Here is a 17955-nt window from a genome sequence, read left to right as displayed (position 1 = left end):
CCTGCCATAACTTCCCATTCCTTTGGGGTAGTTCTGCAATGTTTTTGCAGTGGTGCCCTGGGGCGCAGTCCTCGAGGTGTCCCATGCTGAACAGAACATTTTTCTCTCTTGCTGCACAAGCCAGTTTGCAATGTAGTAACATGGGGTTTGGAGAAGATGAAATCCTTCAGTGGCCTGTGTGGGCTTTGACTGCCAAGGGGGCAGTGAGAAACACAAGTGAACACGGAGGGTTTAGAGTTACTTCATGATTTGCCTTCTACAAAGTCTCAGCCGTGGTTCCCTTTGCTGCTATTGCACGCTATCAGCTGATCTTCGCATCTTTGCATCCCTGGTAGTCAGTCTTCCACATCTGTTAAGGACCAGTGTTTCCTAACTCAGGGTCAGTCCTGCATGCCTGTATAATGCCATCACCTTCCGGGTGATAACACCAGAGATGGCTCTGGGAGCAATCACAGTCTCTCACACCCAGTCTAGACCAAGCATGCTGCCATGTGAGCCGGCGCATCTCTGGCTGAGGTACTCTTGGCATCGGGATTGCAGCCATCGCTCCACCGCAGCACCTCTCGGTATGCTGGTTTTATTTGCATATTTTTCCCTCCTCCTTAACAGAGCTTGCCCTTCTCCCCATTCCAATATACCAAGAGTTTTCCAAGCATTCGGGAATGTTTCTGACCCAGATACTCCTGTAAATACTTAGGAAATACTCAGGGTATCAAAACATCAAGGGTATTTCTGTTTCTACTACTAAGACCTCACTCAATCAATAGGGTGTGGATACAGAGGGAAAAGGAGCTCAAATGTCAATGTCAATAATAATTTTAAGGCTTTCATCTCCAAGAACATTAACATACATTTATCAGATCCTTACCTCCCTAACAAAAGTAAACACTTGCAAATCAGAAGGAAAAAGTGGGCACAATTTAACTGTAAATAAATTGCAATGGTATAGAGATCAGAAGAAGACTTGCATCAGTTACTAGTTTTCAGAAAAGAAAACCTGTCAGATATTATTCTTACATTGCTCATATATAAGGTTTATTCTCTCATAAACACATAGTATTTTGGAGAAAATACAACTTGGGGGGCAACAAATGTGGGGTTTTTTAAATGAAGCTTTTAAAATACAAATCAATGGGTGAAACCCCACTGAGACAGCAACGCCAAACAACATTGCAAATACTGGTAGGTGCCAGCTTCTGCATGGGCTGCTTTATTTAAGTACCTACTGATTTTTTTTCCTATAGATTCAGAATTTCCTTATCTTCACGTATCTGCAAATTTTGACATACTGCAGCTCTAATCTTTCCCGCTGAAAACATCTGGAAACTCACATTTTTCTATGTTGTACTTTGTTTCTACTCGTGAACTCGGCACATAGTTCCAGTGTACCAGCGCACCACGTCGGTCAATGAAGTCAGAACACAGCAGTACTAGCAAGATCTAGGACAGGTGATCGTGTACAAAGGATATACTTTTTGTATCAATATGTAGATGCCAAGGGAGGTGGGCAAAGTCTTAAAATGTGGGGCTTGTGCCTTTGATTTTGCTTTTAAAGCTCATCACTCCAAGTCAGGCACGTAAGCGGCCTCTTCTGGAAGAGCGCTCACCTCGCGGAGCACCTTCTGACTTTGCTAAGGAGTCACCGCTTCACTCTTCACTTCTGGGGGTGCTCCCTCAGGTACCCACACCAGAATTTAGGGGACCATGTTGAAGCATCCAAGTTTGAAAATACGAGCTCAAGCTTGGGTTCTGGTGCTTGAGTCTCCCCTGAGGGCTGAGGGCCTCTAAATTATGTGAACTAAATGCCAGGCTGGGTTTACCTCTTTCTTGTACTGGCTTTGGAGGTGATTTAGATGCCTCATGTTTAATGGCTGAAATTCCACGAGCGGAGACCCACTCCTTGTAGGTGGGACATATTCATCTCCCTGGATTCAAATCGTCGTCTTGCTGCAACCTTATCTTAAACGCTTCAGGTTGCACTTCATTTGCAACGATTTTGTATACGGTCTACCAGACTGGGGCCCTGGTTTCAAGAGGTTATCACAGGACAAATGAATAATTATTTAAACTATTTCCTTTTCATAGGCAGCTAATATTTTTAATAGTAAATATGCAAGACGGGGATGATGCAAGTGATACCTCAAACATGTCAATAGCAAATTAGCATAAATCAGATAAACCACCCACAGATTTGTTGTTATTGCTTGATGTTCTAGATTACAGGAGGAGAGAGGAAAATAACTTTTTTGAATTACAGTAAATTTTCCAGAGACAAAATTATGCAAGATACACATATGTCCCGAACTGGTCAGTCAGCTGCTCTGAACTGTAAATCTACACCTGTAAACTCATATTGGAACACGTTTTTATTAAGGGCAAAGGGATTTTTTACCAAATGAAATGTATGAAAGTTTGGAGGATATAACTTGCCAGTCTGACTATTCTACAGAAAGAAGAAATAAAAACACCGGGTCATACATATTTCAGCTAAGTCAGGTTACATTTTTGTAAAATTGAGTTTTCCTTGCGAATTAAAACCAGATGCAGAAAACACTAAGTTATTGTTCCTGAAATTCAGATGTTGCCTTAAGTAACAGAAGTATATGCATCTATTTTGGTAGTCTGAGAGATTACATTTTAAGAGCATTAAGAGTTTCTATTTTTCCATTCCAGCCAATTGAAACCTGTTATGAGTATTAGGAGCACATTTTCTATCTGGCTATCTCAGCAACGATGTTTACAGCTAATTAGTGCCCACTGTTGTAATAAAACTGCATTCTCATAAAGGTATCTATTTTTGGTAACACATCATAATGAATTTTGCAACTGCCAACTGTTTTTTACTTATTCAATTTTAATTAAAAGCTGGTAGCACTTTATATCTCTATCACTTTCATCTCTTGATAAAAATGTGACTAATATGCCTCAGCTCAGTTTTTACCTACTCTGCAGAGAGAGACTGAGAACTTTTAAGCCAACTTTTAAAAATAAGAAAACCATAGTGCGGAGACATTAACTGCTATATTGTGAGTTATATTAAGCATGGCTAGTATACATACTAAAAAAGCACTAGAAGGATCCTCTCCGTTGTCACTTGTGTGACAGACAGACTCCTGTCTGCTCACTGCTTCCAGTGCCAACAACCTCCTCTACACAATTCCTGTTCCTCTAAGGCGGCAAAGTTTGCCTTAACCTGGCCTTGAGTGAATACGTGTTGCAACGTAAACTTAATGGATTTCTTTCCTCTCTCTGCCTCCTCACCTGCCATCAGTCAAAGGCTAATCCCGGAAATCAAAGGGTAATGTTAAGCATGGAGGATTGAGTCTTTGTAAGCCTGAGCCACCAGACAGACAAGGTCTTGGCTCCCAAGAGGGTCTATTGTACTGCTGACTCTTTAGAAATAACAGCAACTCAGCCAGGCTGGGAAAAATCCTATCCCGGAGAGCTCCAAGAAAAACATGACTGTTATGAGGGCAAGTCAAATGCCAAGTGTTCCTGCCAGCAGGACACAGAAAATAACGAAAGGTGGGGGAGGTGAAGGACACCATCACATGCAAGAGCTGCATTCTAAGAGTCAGAGGGAGCCGGGGGCACTGCTAACACGGGCTGAGGAAGGTCCAAGGAGAAGTCTAAAGGAGGGAATGAGCCCAAACGCTGCTTTCCATGAAACACACCGCTGAGACCACCATGGGCAATGCTTAAAAGTGGGTCAGCAGGCCCATTAGTGCTCCAAATTTGGGTTAGACTTCAGATACAGAGAAGCAGATCAGAACAAGCGTCCAGTGTTTCTGCCACGGGGATGGATCCCCAGAAAATGCTGTAGGAAGAGTGAAAGAAGAGGAGAAGCACAGAGTAATACCTTCCTGGCAAACTTTCCCAGTCTCTAGCAATTTGTGGCCAAGGACTTCCTGAGTCAGAAGTAATATCTTTGTACTTAATAAGCCCCAGAGTTTTCCTCCAATGAATTTGTCTAAACTTGGAGATGGGAATTTGGGCCTGGACTTTTCAGCTTGATTAGAGACAGTTATCTTTGCTAGAAAGGTTAGCAACAGTTTAATTTTCCTTGAAACTTACCGCAGAGGCTGCAGGTCACAGTTTAATTTGATTTTTAAGGGGGAAAATAAGGTGTGCAAGCTACAGCTGCAGTCAAACAGTTCAAAGGCTTGCTGCTTTTGCCAGAGGCATGCGATAGTTTAATTTGCCAACCAAGCCAAACCAGGCTTTGCATTAAAGTACATTACAATTTGATTACTTGCTGGTGTTGCAATGCACAAGTTGATCTAAGGAAGGTGGCCTCTAACACGTTGCTCCAGATTGCAATTGCAAATTTACTCGCTCCTGCCCAGGCCAAGCAATTTGCTGGTAATTTACTGACAAGTCCCTCGTATGTGCCCTGTTTTGCACATACTTGTGTAAGAAGCACATAGACGTGCGTCGGGTCAATCCAAAATAAAATGACAATCCTGTAAGTATAAGGCATTCTGATTTTCCGTGAGTGTGAAAGACAGATGAACAAATTAGCAAATTGTTAGTTCCTTTACATAGTAAGAGTGGGGAAGGAAAGGACGGTATCCTGCATGAAGCAACGATCCTCTAAAAACTCCTTTAATGCCATCAAATGCCATATTTTACTGCATTTTGTCCCCCTAAGCTACAGGTCTTTTAAAATACACTGTTCCGAATGGAAACACTGTTCCCGTTTTATCTTTTCATGACCGGGTAGAGCTGGTTGATGCCAGTTTTCCAGAATGACCTTAAAATGAAGAGAGACTATGATTTGATGGAAATGTTATGGGCCACTCATTACAGAAATGCAAGTGAAGGAGACGGAAAGACACTTGAAGCTAGATACAATTTGCTGTTTAATGTATTAATAAATAAAACGTGACTAGAAATCCCACCTAGAAAAAAAAAAGAAAACAAGCTCCAGAGGTGCCCCGTCAAACCTTCGACTCATTCACTATTGAAAGGAAAAGTAAGACGTGGTCTTTGCCTTTAGATTTTGGGAAATTCAGACGGTTGTGCAGTGGGAACTGTGTCCCTAGAAATGTGAACAGAAAGGAGATCTTTTGATTATAAACCACGCAACTCAAACGGTTTGGTAGGCAAAGACACAGAGGCAGCTTTCTTGCTCCTTCTGTTATTGCAAACAAACATGAGAAATCCACACTTCAAAGTTCGTGGACGACATTTCAAACATGAGCTTCCTCGCCACTGTGGTCTGGACTTTGTCTGAAGAAGCTCCTGGGGGAGATGAAGCGTACCTAAAAAGATGTCATGAAGGTTCATCGGTAAGCTCAGAGGAGCCACTATTTCTGGAAAATCTAAGGCGGCCGTATTCTTCCATCTTAACTATCATCACCCACAATGGCATGTAAACCTAATAAGCAAGTTAAACACCAAAGGCTTGCTGAAAATAAACCCAACTGATAAACAGACTACTTAAATGACCAGGAAACTCTAGGTCTACATGAAAGAGTGCCAGGCACGTGACAATAGAGCAAAAGTGTTAGAGATGCCACAGTACGAGCAAAGCAAGACAAAAAATGGAATATCGTATGAGAAAAAATGTACCAGACACAAGCTACTAAATTGCAAATATATGTAAAGAACATTTTTATTACTTGGGTTTTCTCCTGCTCTTCAGAAGAAAAAAGGCTGAACAATCACTGCTTCGCAGAGCATACTGTATAAAGGCAATTTCCATGCTTAGAGAGCATCATTTCATATATCAGAGATTAGAAGAATATCACACACATTTGAAAAATGAAGACATTCTCTCCAGACACATGAAAGAAAAAGTTGCAAAAGATGCAACCAGAAAAAAAAAAAAAAAAAAGGCCTACCATTTCATTAGAAGATGAACCACTTTCCATTACTAATGTTGTGGTCAGAATCTGGAATGTCACTGATGCAACGCTAACCATCAAATGACATGAGCATGTAGGGCTTGCCTACACAAGGAAGCTGTTGCAAAATAAGTGAGGGTGTGAGTGTAGAATGCATTTGCTCCTTGGCATTAACTCACTGTGTGGACGCTCTTATTCTGCACCAGGAGTGCCTTTTGGCTGTTTAGCCTAATCCACTTCCACAGTGGCCTTGAGAAGGGCACTGTTAATGCTGGGCAGGACTAGTGAGAGGACAGCTGTCGGTATTGACAGCAGTTTGGAGCCACGTCCACTCATGCATGAGTCCTTAGCAGTCCTTGGATGGTCTGTTCCGTAAATTTAATTCACATTTTCTCAGAACAATCCATGCCAAGTATTCTCTACATATTAGCTCCCAAGCAGAAACCATGCCTATGACATCTCTGAACAAGAAGTAATACCATGTATCTTGTAACCTATACGGCTGGAGGTCGCTTTGCCCACTTCAGTATGTCATTTGTGCATTCTTGTAGTCATTCACTTCTGAAAAGCTGGACTGGTGACAGATTTTCAGGTGGGGACGGAAGTGTTCAGGGTAACAGAGGGACAGAAAACAAAAAGAACAGTGATTGGGCAAGCCGACCAGGTAGCGTGGCTTCCTAGCAGCCCATCCAACAGGCTGCTATGGAACCAGGGAGCAGAAAAGCCCCTAGCTAGCCCAAATGATCACACCCCTGGAAGATTATCGTTCTGATTAGCATTTCCATCTGTCTCTTCACGTTCTTCTCACAAAGCTTTTTAACAAAGACTTCGACTGCATTTCTTTCCTAAACAGCTCAGTTGAAAAACACCTTTAAAAAGTCACCAAAATGACATCCCCAGCCCTGGTGCCAGGAGAGTGGTGAATACAGACACAAAGTTTGCCACGTGTTGGGGCACAGGTAGGAATATTTATGAGGTATACAGTGAGAGGGCATGAAGCTATAATCCCTCAACATTAATCTGTTGATTTCTTGTGATTGGCGAGGATGGCACCGACTCAGCAGCTGCCTGAAACCGCAGAGAGAGCAGAGGGAAGAGCCACCTCTCGCCTTCAGGAATCGGCAGGTTTGCAAGCCCCACCGCCCCCTTCACCCAAAGGAAGCTGGAGAGACAGATCTGCCTCTCTCCAGCAGGAAAACAGATGTACTATATCGCTCTTGAACAGAGACATGAGTACAAAGAAGAAAAAGTGAAACTGAAATGGCGGGGACAAAATATTCTTTTCTCCACCCCCTAAAATCCAATGTTGAAACGCTTTAAATAAACTTTTAGGCCAGATATTTTATTTCACAATTAATATTAATGAAGAGAGCAACATTTGCAATTCTGTTCTTAGTGATGCATTTCAACCCTTCACAGCACTTTCTAAAACTCTTAACTACTTAAAAAATGAATTTCCTTCATTTAGAAATAGATAACATCAAGTGATTATAATTCAGTGTGCAGTGAAGCACTATATATATCCACATAACTTATTGGAGTAATATTATTAAGATGTATAAAGAGAGAAGTTGTGTTCATTTCACAAGCTTTTTCTATCAAAATTAATTTCTTCTGTATTTTACGTATAAACTTTACCACTTCCGAATTCTGCAGCTCTGCACTGCCTGAAATACCTCTGCTGGCCTGGCCTCTGGGATGGGGAAGACAACCCAGCTGTCTGCACGTCACGGTCATTGCTCCAGCACCATCTCGGAGCCGGTCCCTGCTGCAGGCACTGGCTGGTACCCACTCGGAGCTGCATCTCCCGTTCTGCTCCTGCCTCTGGTCACCAGCCCACGGCCCCAGCAACCTCCTCAGAAGAGGAATTTTCCTAAAGCAATGAATCATTTGTGGAAGTAATAACACCCGATTCCTTCTTCTCGGGAACACAAAGCACTATAAAAAAGCCCAGTTTTACTCCTGTGACTGTTTCACTGGTGGAAAACTGAAGCACAGGGCAGGAACACATCCCAAGCCACCAGCACATCTGGTGTGCAAGACCGTTGTCTTTCCCATTAGACCACACTGCCTCCCCCCTGAGTAACTAAGGCTACGAACAGTTTCCAAATGCATTCTTAGTGAATGCATCAGTTCCATGCTAAAAGCAAAAAATACAACATAGAAACCAATATCTTCTAGTAATTGCACAATATCTGGTTGTTTATTTTGAGAAAACTAGCACTTGCGCTGAAGAACACACAGTCATCTTCTGGTAAGCCATATTCATAAAATAATGCTTCTTTGCTAAACTGCAGTCATATTCATAAAATAATGCTTCTTTGCTAAATTACACGAGAAAAGGAAAAACAAATGTCAACGTTTAATATCATATCAAAACAAGTTAAGAAATAAAACTCACAGTTTGGGGTTTTTTTAAAGAGGAACTTACAGATCTGCCATTGCTCAATCGTAAAACTGCAAGGTTTTCATTTAGGTTAAGGCAGAGTGACACATTGCGTGTGCGTGTACTAAGACATTCTGCATAAACTATGCTGCGCACACTGAGCAGATCTTCACTATAATAATCCTCGGTAAGCTGTTCCCTCAAAGAAATAAAAAATGTTGTTAATCCCAATTTATACAGCATCCTCCGAAACAATGTCACGGGGCGCTTGTGCAGCTAAACATAACGCTATCATCAGTTCGGAACAGCTGAACAGTTATTTTTCTCAACCTGTCCTGTGATGTACGATTAGGCTCCTTGAATGGCAGTTGGTAGGAAAAATCTAACGCTAAAGCCCTGAGCTATAAATACTCACGGATTATAACTGCGGCAGCCTAGTAGCTTCTGATGGTAATTAGTAGTTAATTTTAAATTGGATCGATATTTATTTTAAATCCCTTTCTGCAGATTCTCATTTGCCAGGAGTATAACCGGCAGAGTGCACCTTCACTAATGCTACATGCATCAGAAAATCATTACCATTCTATAGGTGTCATTTCTATAGCAGCGCATGCATTTCAGACTTCACCTTGACATTTTTGCACTGTGCAGATAACGGACAGTCTGGAAATGACGGTGCTTTCTGGCAAATGCGCTGGGAAGACTGTGAGGGGCTTAACTAAGGTCAAGCACGAGGCAAAGAAGACTTTTAAACCCTCAAGGTCTCTCTGCGTCCACACTTTCCTCTCCAGAACAGGTTTAATAGGGCAGTGAAGTGGGACGGAGAAAGGACTCGAACACCCTCGGGACAGATGCACACAGCGGCAGAAACAGGAACGGCGCAGGAGGGCAAGCAGAGCAAGGGAAACTAATGTTGAATTGATGGGACAGCAGTTTTTGCGGTGTCACTTGTGCTTCATAATACGGATAACCAGCACGTAGCTAAATCACATGGCATTCTGCACAGCCTTCATCTTTCTAGCAAAGCAGTTAACGTTACGCTCGCTGTTTCGGTCTTATAGCTATTACCAGGATGGAGTTACATTATAGTTGTCCTCTTAAGAACTATTAACTCCCCTTGCACTCTTCGGCTGGCACATCAGCTCTTGCAGAAACACATACCATCCCTACATGTAGGCTGAGAAAGATCAAGATTTTATATCTCAAAATAAACAGCTTAATGTAAGCGAAACATCCAAACTGCACGAATGAAGGAAGGAAAACACAACTGAATACAACAGAGCACACTACAGAATCGCCATTTCCAGACAATGGCGATGAGGCACAGACTGTTTTTGTCAATGTTCCTTTCACATCAGAAATCAAGCACAGCCCTGCAACCCGGAATTTAGGTTAGGTCAGTGTTACTGAGACTCGCTGGTTTGCACGGGTAATTAGGATTCCTCCTTTTCTTCACACTGGGCTACAGCTAGTAAAAATATGTGGGAATTGGGTTCAGTGACTGGAAGGAATGGAAAACCTTTAATGACAGAATCGATATAAAAAGGGAGACCATAAGAAAGATAGAGAGAGACTTTTTACTAGGGCCTGTGGTGACAGGGCCAGGGGAAATGGTTTTAAACTGAAAGAGGGTAGGTTTAGATTGGGTGTGAGGACGACGTTCTTCACTGCGCGGGTGGTGAGACACTGGAACAGGGAAGCTGTGGATGCCCCATGCCTGGAAGGGTTGGATGGGGCTTCGAGCAACCTGGTCTAGAGCAAGATGTCCCTGCCCATGGCAGGGGGGTTGGACTAGATGTCCCTACAGGTCCCTTGAACCCAACCGTTCTATAATATTTCCCTGATTCCAAGCTTTTATTTGCAGATACCAGCATTGGTTTGCAGCTCTCTGGGATCATGATATGTCATGCATGTCAACACTAGAACATGTTACACAATTTAGGAAATTATTAGATTAAGAAGCTGAAAAGCACTTTTAGTAAAGACCACAAAGGGACTATATCCTTAAAAAAACGGCAACAATAGAAAATGCTAGTCACAGACAAATGACACTGTTAAGCTCTGCCCGTGACAAAACACACTCAGCCTTAACTAAAATACTTCAGTGACCATACGCTTCTAGAGGCGTCCTGCAAGTTTCTTCACTGCAAAGCTGATGTACAGCGTCCCATTTCATAGAAAGGAAAACATACAGAGTATCAAAAGGGTTCTTCAGAGGGCACATACTTGAATAATAAATAATTCTAGCCAGAGAGTAGAGGGGAATCTGGAAAACAGCAGCGAGTTGCATGCAGATTTTGTAAACATAGGAAATGATCGCTTCAGAACTTTCAGCTGCTTCAGGTGCCATCCGCCCATGTATGACAAACCGAACAGGGAAGAGTCACCGTGTTAGTGACACCCACAGGTATGTGGAAAGGGCAGTCATTGAGCAGTAAGCAGAGTTCCTTGGGAAGTGACAGTCTTTGCAATCACGCATTCCTGGGTTACTACATTTGGCCTCTGGCTTGTACAGCACAGAGCTTGAAACCAGGAGCTCGATTATCACTGACAATGCTGATCTGGAATTTCAGGAATGGGTTGTAGTGGGTCCCGGGGAGCAAACAGCATTTACGAAGGGAAGAAGCACTCTATACCTTTGCCAACAGAGAATGTTATGCTGCTCCGAGATGTTGCAAGAGCATGCAAGCAGTGTGGGAAAAGTGCAAACAGAGCTGGCGCGGTGGCAACTACAAACGGCATCATGTTATTTACCATGGGGGGCAGGAAAATGTATGGAATTCCACACCACTCAGTGCCTGAAAATATTCTTCAGCAAATTATTAAACAATTCAGCTGTAAGCAGCTAAAGGGTAACATGGGAGTTAGAGACAGTCAATATGTTTCTTGCCAGATCAAACCATGCCAAACCGATCTATCCTGCTTCTCTGATAGATTAACTGTCCCTACTGGACAAGAGAACTCAGCTAACATACATATGCTGATTTTAAATACAGCTTTTGATGTGCTCCAGATGACGTTCTCCCAAGCAAACTAAAGGAATTAGTATAGATCTTCACCCGGATCCGGGAAACAACACAATAACTAAGCTTCCTTCTGATTACAGTTTCTTTTTTTCTAAAACAGATCACTGGTGTAACAATCATTACAGCGATGCCGAAAAACCGTAACAGAGTTCAAACAAGACTGTACAAGACTCTATACACATTCATGAAAAGACAGTTTCTGGCATTGCAGAGCTACAGTCTAAGCAATCAGGACAGACAAGGAAAATATCTTACCAGCACTGTCAGAGATGGGAAACTGAGGCAGAAAAAGATTAAGAGCCCGATTCTCAAATGAGCTCAGCATATTTGTTGCTGAGCTTGCTTGAAATTCTCGCCATAATCAACATCATGGAAATCACTAGATGTTGAGCTCCTTTGAAAATCAAACTTCAATATGAAAATTTGGCCCAGAGGTCTTGTGAAAATCTACATCAAGAGGCTCACCCAAGGTCACCCAGGAAGTCGGTGGCAGGGCTGGGAACTGAACTCACATCTTCTGACTCCCACTCTGGTGCATAACTAATGTCACTCTGCGTTCTGTTTTAATTAGCTTTTGGGAGATCTCAAACCAGAGAACACTTTTGAAATGAAAGAAAAGAAAACCCTCGCAAGTGCATTCAGTTTTCCTCTCAGAAGTATCTGCACAATGGGCTGCCAGTGACTCACAAGCAGTAGGGATTTCTAACTCCTTTAACCGGCTTCTCTTTTCCTTTGAGAAGATAAATGGTTTGTTGTTTACTTCTCATATATAAAGGGATTCATTGGAGAACTGTTCATTTTTTCTCTAATGATTTTTTTTTCAGCTTGCACTATGCCTCTGACCCATACAAATATTTTTCCAGTGACAAATGAGGATAGAAAAAGGAAGCCTGCAGAGTGCAAAGGCTCCCAAGGATTAGTAGACAACCTCTGGGGCAAGGAGTGGAGACTTATGCTATTGCTTATTATTACTACATTTTTCCCTAGGTAGAGAGAGTTGTTTGAAGTGGTTTCCTTGCTAATGCAGTGGCAGAGCAAACTATTTACTTTGCATGTATATGTGGTTGCTTCAGTACCTCTCTTGCTGTTCCTGTGGAACACCTAAGATGCACTGGTTTCAGCAGTCCACAAGTTCGTTCTGGAACATCCAAATTCTTCATATTTTCCCTGGCTTTGGTGGCATCCATAGGTCTCTAAGCATCTTCCCTGACAAGCTGTTGTCAGAGAACTACTCCAGCCAGCTCAAGAACAACAGAATATAGAAAATTATAATAAAGTTGGAGTCTGTAGCAGCTTCTTTCAGCCCAACGCACTCTGCTAAAACCTAGATGTGGCATTATTTTGTCAAAGACAGAATAATAGGTTAGTATTTCTCTTCATATTTTTGCCATCAAAAGCTTTAGCCTCCTTTCCTGGTAAAGACTATGCAGGTTGGTATGTTGGAAGAGCTCTTCAAAAGGAGGAGCAGGTCATTTCCTCAGCTCTCTGACCCTGATACGTTGCCTGTGATGACAGGAGACTTCTGAATTCACTTTATTGTATGCTGGGAATCTCACTGATAAAAGCTGATGAGAATTTTGCCCACTTTTCCTCAGACAGAAAGCTACCTGGTGGATAGAAACAGAACAGACAGTTGGAGATCTCATAAAAAAGGAGCTGCTGGGTTCATCATTCCCAGATTTCTGTCAAAAGTAGAGAAATGGCTTGCTTTCCTCTTTCCAACTTTCAGTCTTCTTGTACCTCTTTAGGGCTATTTTCAAATCTGCTGCCTACTTTGGGGTATGTTTCTCTGGGGCTCAGAATAGTATCTTACTTCTCTGTCAAAAGCACCTTCCACCTTTCTTCGTCGTCATTTTCCCTGCTGCAGGTTTATGTGTCCAGCTGTGTCGTGGTTTGGGCTGGCCTGGCCACTGAAACAAGCTGCAAAGCTGTCCAAGTTTAAAAACAACTTTACCTAGAAAAGCCAAGAAACACTTCACCCAAGACTCGGTATGTGAAGCAAACAGATGGTGGAGTGAGAGAGATGGTGTACAAGCAGCATGTTTGTTTCTACAGATTAGCTGGGCATACAGTTTCTACTTATAGAGCATTTTTAGTTTCTTTTAATCAGTAAAAAGATATTACTAGCTTTAGTTTAGCACTGTTTCAGGGATTACTAGTGTTTCTACAACGGAAGTCATTAAGGTTGAGGGAAGGCAAATTCATTGTACATGGCTCCCTTCCTTCTGGACAGTGTTTCTCACGTAAGGGACGGCACAAGGAAAAGCAAAGGGACGTTTAGGGGACAATGGAGGTCGGCAGCGCTGCCCAGGCAGAGGGGAAGTGGGTGACTCCACCAAGTTGCAGAGCGCGCAGCTGGGTGCGGCGGCAGACGGAAGGTCCTCACGGGTAAAGCACTCCCAGAGCCTGCTCCTGCAAGAGTCCTATCTGTCAGGTTCCTTTTTTTCCATCTTATCTGTCTCTTGTCTTAATCCACACCCTCCTTTTCTTGTATGGCTTTCTCATTGTCTTGTCTCACTTATCTTGGATGGCAAGCATTCTGGGGCAGGGAGCGCATCTTTACATAGTAAAGAGGTAGAGCTTTTATGGCACTATACGCATAATTAATTGTAATTAATTCAGTATATAAAGTGAACCTTTTCAAATAAGCATTAAAAATCAGTTGTCTAGAAGAGGGATCTCTTCAGTTAATGAAAAACATTACTGAAAATCTTGGGGTTAACCTTAAAGCATATGCTTAAAACAAACCACGGCCACTGTTGAACACGCGGGTTGCACATGTTCTGGAATGCTGATTGAGCAGGCTTATGTGGGATCATCCAACACCTTTGCAAGCTGATGAATCTGAATAATTAAGCTCTCCCTCATTACAGGTCTCCAAAGCAGGTCTAATCTAAGACTAATCAGGTCTCCACAAGAGTAAAGTTCACGCCGGAAACAAGAATAAATCTCTGACTAATTGGGTGTTTTGATCAGCTGGATTTGGTAAACTAAGGCTGCATTTCAGATATCAGTATTGACCATGTACAATATAATGTGCTGCCATAGAAGTTATGCGTTCTGCTGTCTGCACACTGAGCCAGCAATAGATCGTACAATGTGCGTTATTTTACTCTGTCTCTTTTCACTTTTGACAAGTGTGAATGTCTAAGGACCTTATGAAATACTTTCTCCTCTTCCAATAAAATCACAAATGGACTGGTTGTTTGGTTTGGTTTTTTTTAACTAGGGAATTTGACTCTATATTATGATCCTGACCATGAAATGAACTCCACAAGGGCAGTACCGGCAGTCTTGTCAATTGTGTTGAACGGTCATCTTGTTGTCCCTGAGCCCACTGAAGGATGGAAATCCCTCTTTACATATGCTGCTGTCATGGCTAACATCTTGACAAGAATTTTGTCTAGTCTGTAGCTAACACAAAATTTAGAATTTAAGTAACACTTAGACAAAGCATATCCATGCATGAGAAATCAAATACAATTATAAATATCAAATAATACAAAAATGCTTTTGAAGATGCAGGGGAAATTTTATTTGGAAGAACCTAATTAGAATTCTGCTCACACTGATCTAAAATCCTGAAAAAGGAACAGAAATCAGACAGCGCTAACGTACTAAAACTGGTATAAACCAGTAGCATTAACACCACCCCACTGCACTCTTGCTTTAATCCTGCAAACTTGTCTGGCATAGGTAGCCACAGGCATCTTTTCTAATATGCAACATCGTAAAAATCTAGTTATTGGACGCTTGAATATTTAAAGTGGGTTGAGCATTATATTATTGTAAAAACAAGTTTCTAACTGAAATCTTAGTGAGCAGTACAACATCATTCATTTCTTTCCAAAATGAATTAACTATCTTGAGCTAATGCATAGCTCTAATGCTTTATGTAAAAATTTTTGAGATAGAGCACTTAACCAACCAAGAGCAACTTATACTCAAATACAATCTGAAATGACAAAAACTGCCATATCAGAGGCCAACATCAGACTTAAACCATTGAGCAATACTTGTGATTAGTACACAAACAGATGGGTGGAAATGCAAAGAGTTATTTACATTTGAGAAATTAGAAAATCTTATAACCAAAACATTATTTTACAAATTGATTTAAATACATAAGAGGAATACGTTCAGGCAGGTCTTCTATTTCAGACATTTTATTTCCCTTTGAAACTTAAAAAAAAGAAGAAGCAAAAGAAGACGACAGACATGTCAATAGCTGAATGGGTGGGTGGGTCTTACCGTGAAATGAATCACACTTTTCATTCAATTTTATAAAAGTCTTGCTTCAAGCATGCCTATAATTACTATTTGTTGCAATGGCACACCAGTCTGTCATGCAGGACAGCGTACGAGGATCTGATAGTTTTCTGAGGGTGTGAATCCCTTTTGGGGACACAAATTGCAATGTGGGTTCCTCCCTCAGCATGCACACGTGGGCTGGGAGAGCTGATAAAGACATTTTAGTATAGGATGGTCAGGAAGGTTCTTTGTTATAATAGTCTGAATTGCTAATTGAAGATGTATAGTAATCACCAGTATAGACTGAGACAACTACCTACATCCTGTGGCCAGAAGTAGCTCTGCCTCAGAAGCTGTTACTACGAGGACACGCAAACCAACCCAGGTTATGGCCTGTCTTTGTCAGTCTTGGTGTTTTATATAACTTTCTATTAATGCCTTGCTTGGGTACCTGCTACGTAAAATTAAAAGTGATTCTCTTACGAGCCGTTCCACCAAAGGTGCCCAGCCACTGTGTTGGCAGACAGAGCACCGATTTAGGTGCTGAAGGGTCTTATATAGTGCTTTGGGAAAGTCTGCTAACCAGCAAAGGGATCTACAGCTACCAGCGACCTTGAAACTGATAAAGATATCACGCAGCACATGCTGATGACAGCATTTCAGTTCTCTCATATTTGGGAGTTTCGTGCTTTATTCTGCAAAAGCCTCCTATCACCAGAGATTGAGAGTGCTAAGGGTTCTCTGGAGTTCAAAGCTCCTTCTTTCAAAACAATAGGAGACAATATTGTTTCTTTCAAAATATGTCAAGAAAAGAAAGCAACAGCACCACTCTTTCCCTTTCTTTCAATAACTAAGAAGACAGAAAAAAGTTCAGTTATTCTTGGGCAGCTTGCAGCCCTACTGAGGAAAAAGCAGGGGGCCACTCTGAGGTCTTCTGCTGAAGCTGGACCACTGTGCTGCTGGAGAAATGGCTTGAAAATGAGAGCCAAAAATCCAGAGCATGATTTTGCAGCTCCAAGAGCAAGGCATTGGGAGGGAGGGAGAAAGTTCTGAGCTTTTCCCTTAGCTCCCGGGGTTATTTCTAGTATCTATTCACATGCTGCCTCACGTAAAATGCAGTCCTCAGCAGTACCAGTGCCAAAAACTAGCTGTGTGCCCCAACCACTAAAAAGCAAAAATGTTACTTTTTGCTTGATCTCCTCCTGCCCCCCCTGCTCTTTTCCAAGAGAAGAGGAAGACAGGGGTCTGCTCCCAAATAAACAAACGCAGTGTCTCAGGCTTTCGGATTGCTCACTGGAGACATGGAAGCACCTCTCACAGGAACAGTGTATGGCACAACACAGTAGCTGCATCCCTAAATAAGGTACCTGTGTCGGAAGAAAAGACACTGTTTCATCTCCACGTGGCGGTCAGATCACTTGGGTGTTCTAAGTATTCTGCTGCTTAAGCTTGTTATGTGCTGTAAATCCTGTCCTTAAAGGTCTGTTTTCATTCATTGTACGCAACGTGTAGGCACCTAACTCAGCACTAGGCATTCAACTACATGACTGGGTCTTCATCTACAAATGTCTCCCCAACTACTTTTTCATCTGACTCTTTCAGGATCTAAATCCTTAATGGACTTCATGGAGTCTATGGCATTCCTGTATTTTAGTGTAGATTTGTGCATTCTATGGGAATCTCATTTAAAGTGCAGATTTTGTGTGCTCATTACAATGAAAAAAAAAGAATGAGGGGAAAAATAATAACAGAAAATCTTATAATCCAGAACTACACTTGCTTAGAAACTAATTGTGGAAAATATCCAACAGCTGAGCTACAGTGAACATTTTTTACCATGTTGACCGATTCATTCAATTATCCTTTTTTCCTTTCTGCAACTGTAAATACTGGAGCATGCTTATTTAAAAAGATTTTTTTCATTTTTCAGGTTATCTGTGTTTTATGTATTCAAAATATACAAGCCATTTAATGTAAAGCTTTAATCACTGTCTCCTTTTAGGCTGCTTCATTAGCATGCAAACAATGACAGATCCTTTAGAGGTAGCCTGAAAAAAAACCCCAAACCTTTCACAGACTATATTTACAGAATTCCGCTAATTTAACATTTCTGTGTCATAGAGACAATTCATATCTTTTATTTTGTCACAATACTTTTATCAGTGAGTGACCTCAACCACTCACGTAGCTTCAGCTACTATCTGCAGTTCATACATGTGTCTCTCCTTTTCTAACCTCCCTCTTTCCATTTGGTCCTGTATCTCAATCCATCTCCCTCCCATCTCATTTCACATACCTCAACATTGAGATCAACATAGAAAGGGCTGAAATACAATTTTTAGGCCAGCATCTACTGTTCAGACAGATTTGCACAACAGCCTACAAAACACAGAATAAGAAAGTAAAAAATATTTAAGCTCTTTAGAGTCCAACGCCAAACACA

The 17955-nt window shown here is 41.7% G+C and overlaps 1 protein-coding gene across 1 annotated transcript in view; it reads right to left on the bottom strand.

The window, feature by feature from the left end:
* NSMCE2 (NSE2 (MMS21) homolog, SMC5-SMC6 complex SUMO ligase) overlaps positions 1-17955 on the bottom strand; it is a 132094-nt gene that overhangs the window by 5707 nt on the left and 108432 nt on the right. The window lies entirely within an intron of this gene.

This window comes from Chroicocephalus ridibundus, chromosome 2 (assembly GCF_963924245.1).
Source record: "Chroicocephalus ridibundus chromosome 2, bChrRid1.1, whole genome shotgun sequence".
Classification (NCBI taxonomy): domain Eukaryota; kingdom Metazoa; phylum Chordata; class Aves; order Charadriiformes; family Laridae; genus Chroicocephalus; species Chroicocephalus ridibundus.
Note: the sequence above shows the minus strand (reverse complement) of the source record. Positions and strands in the feature narration are given on the sequence as shown.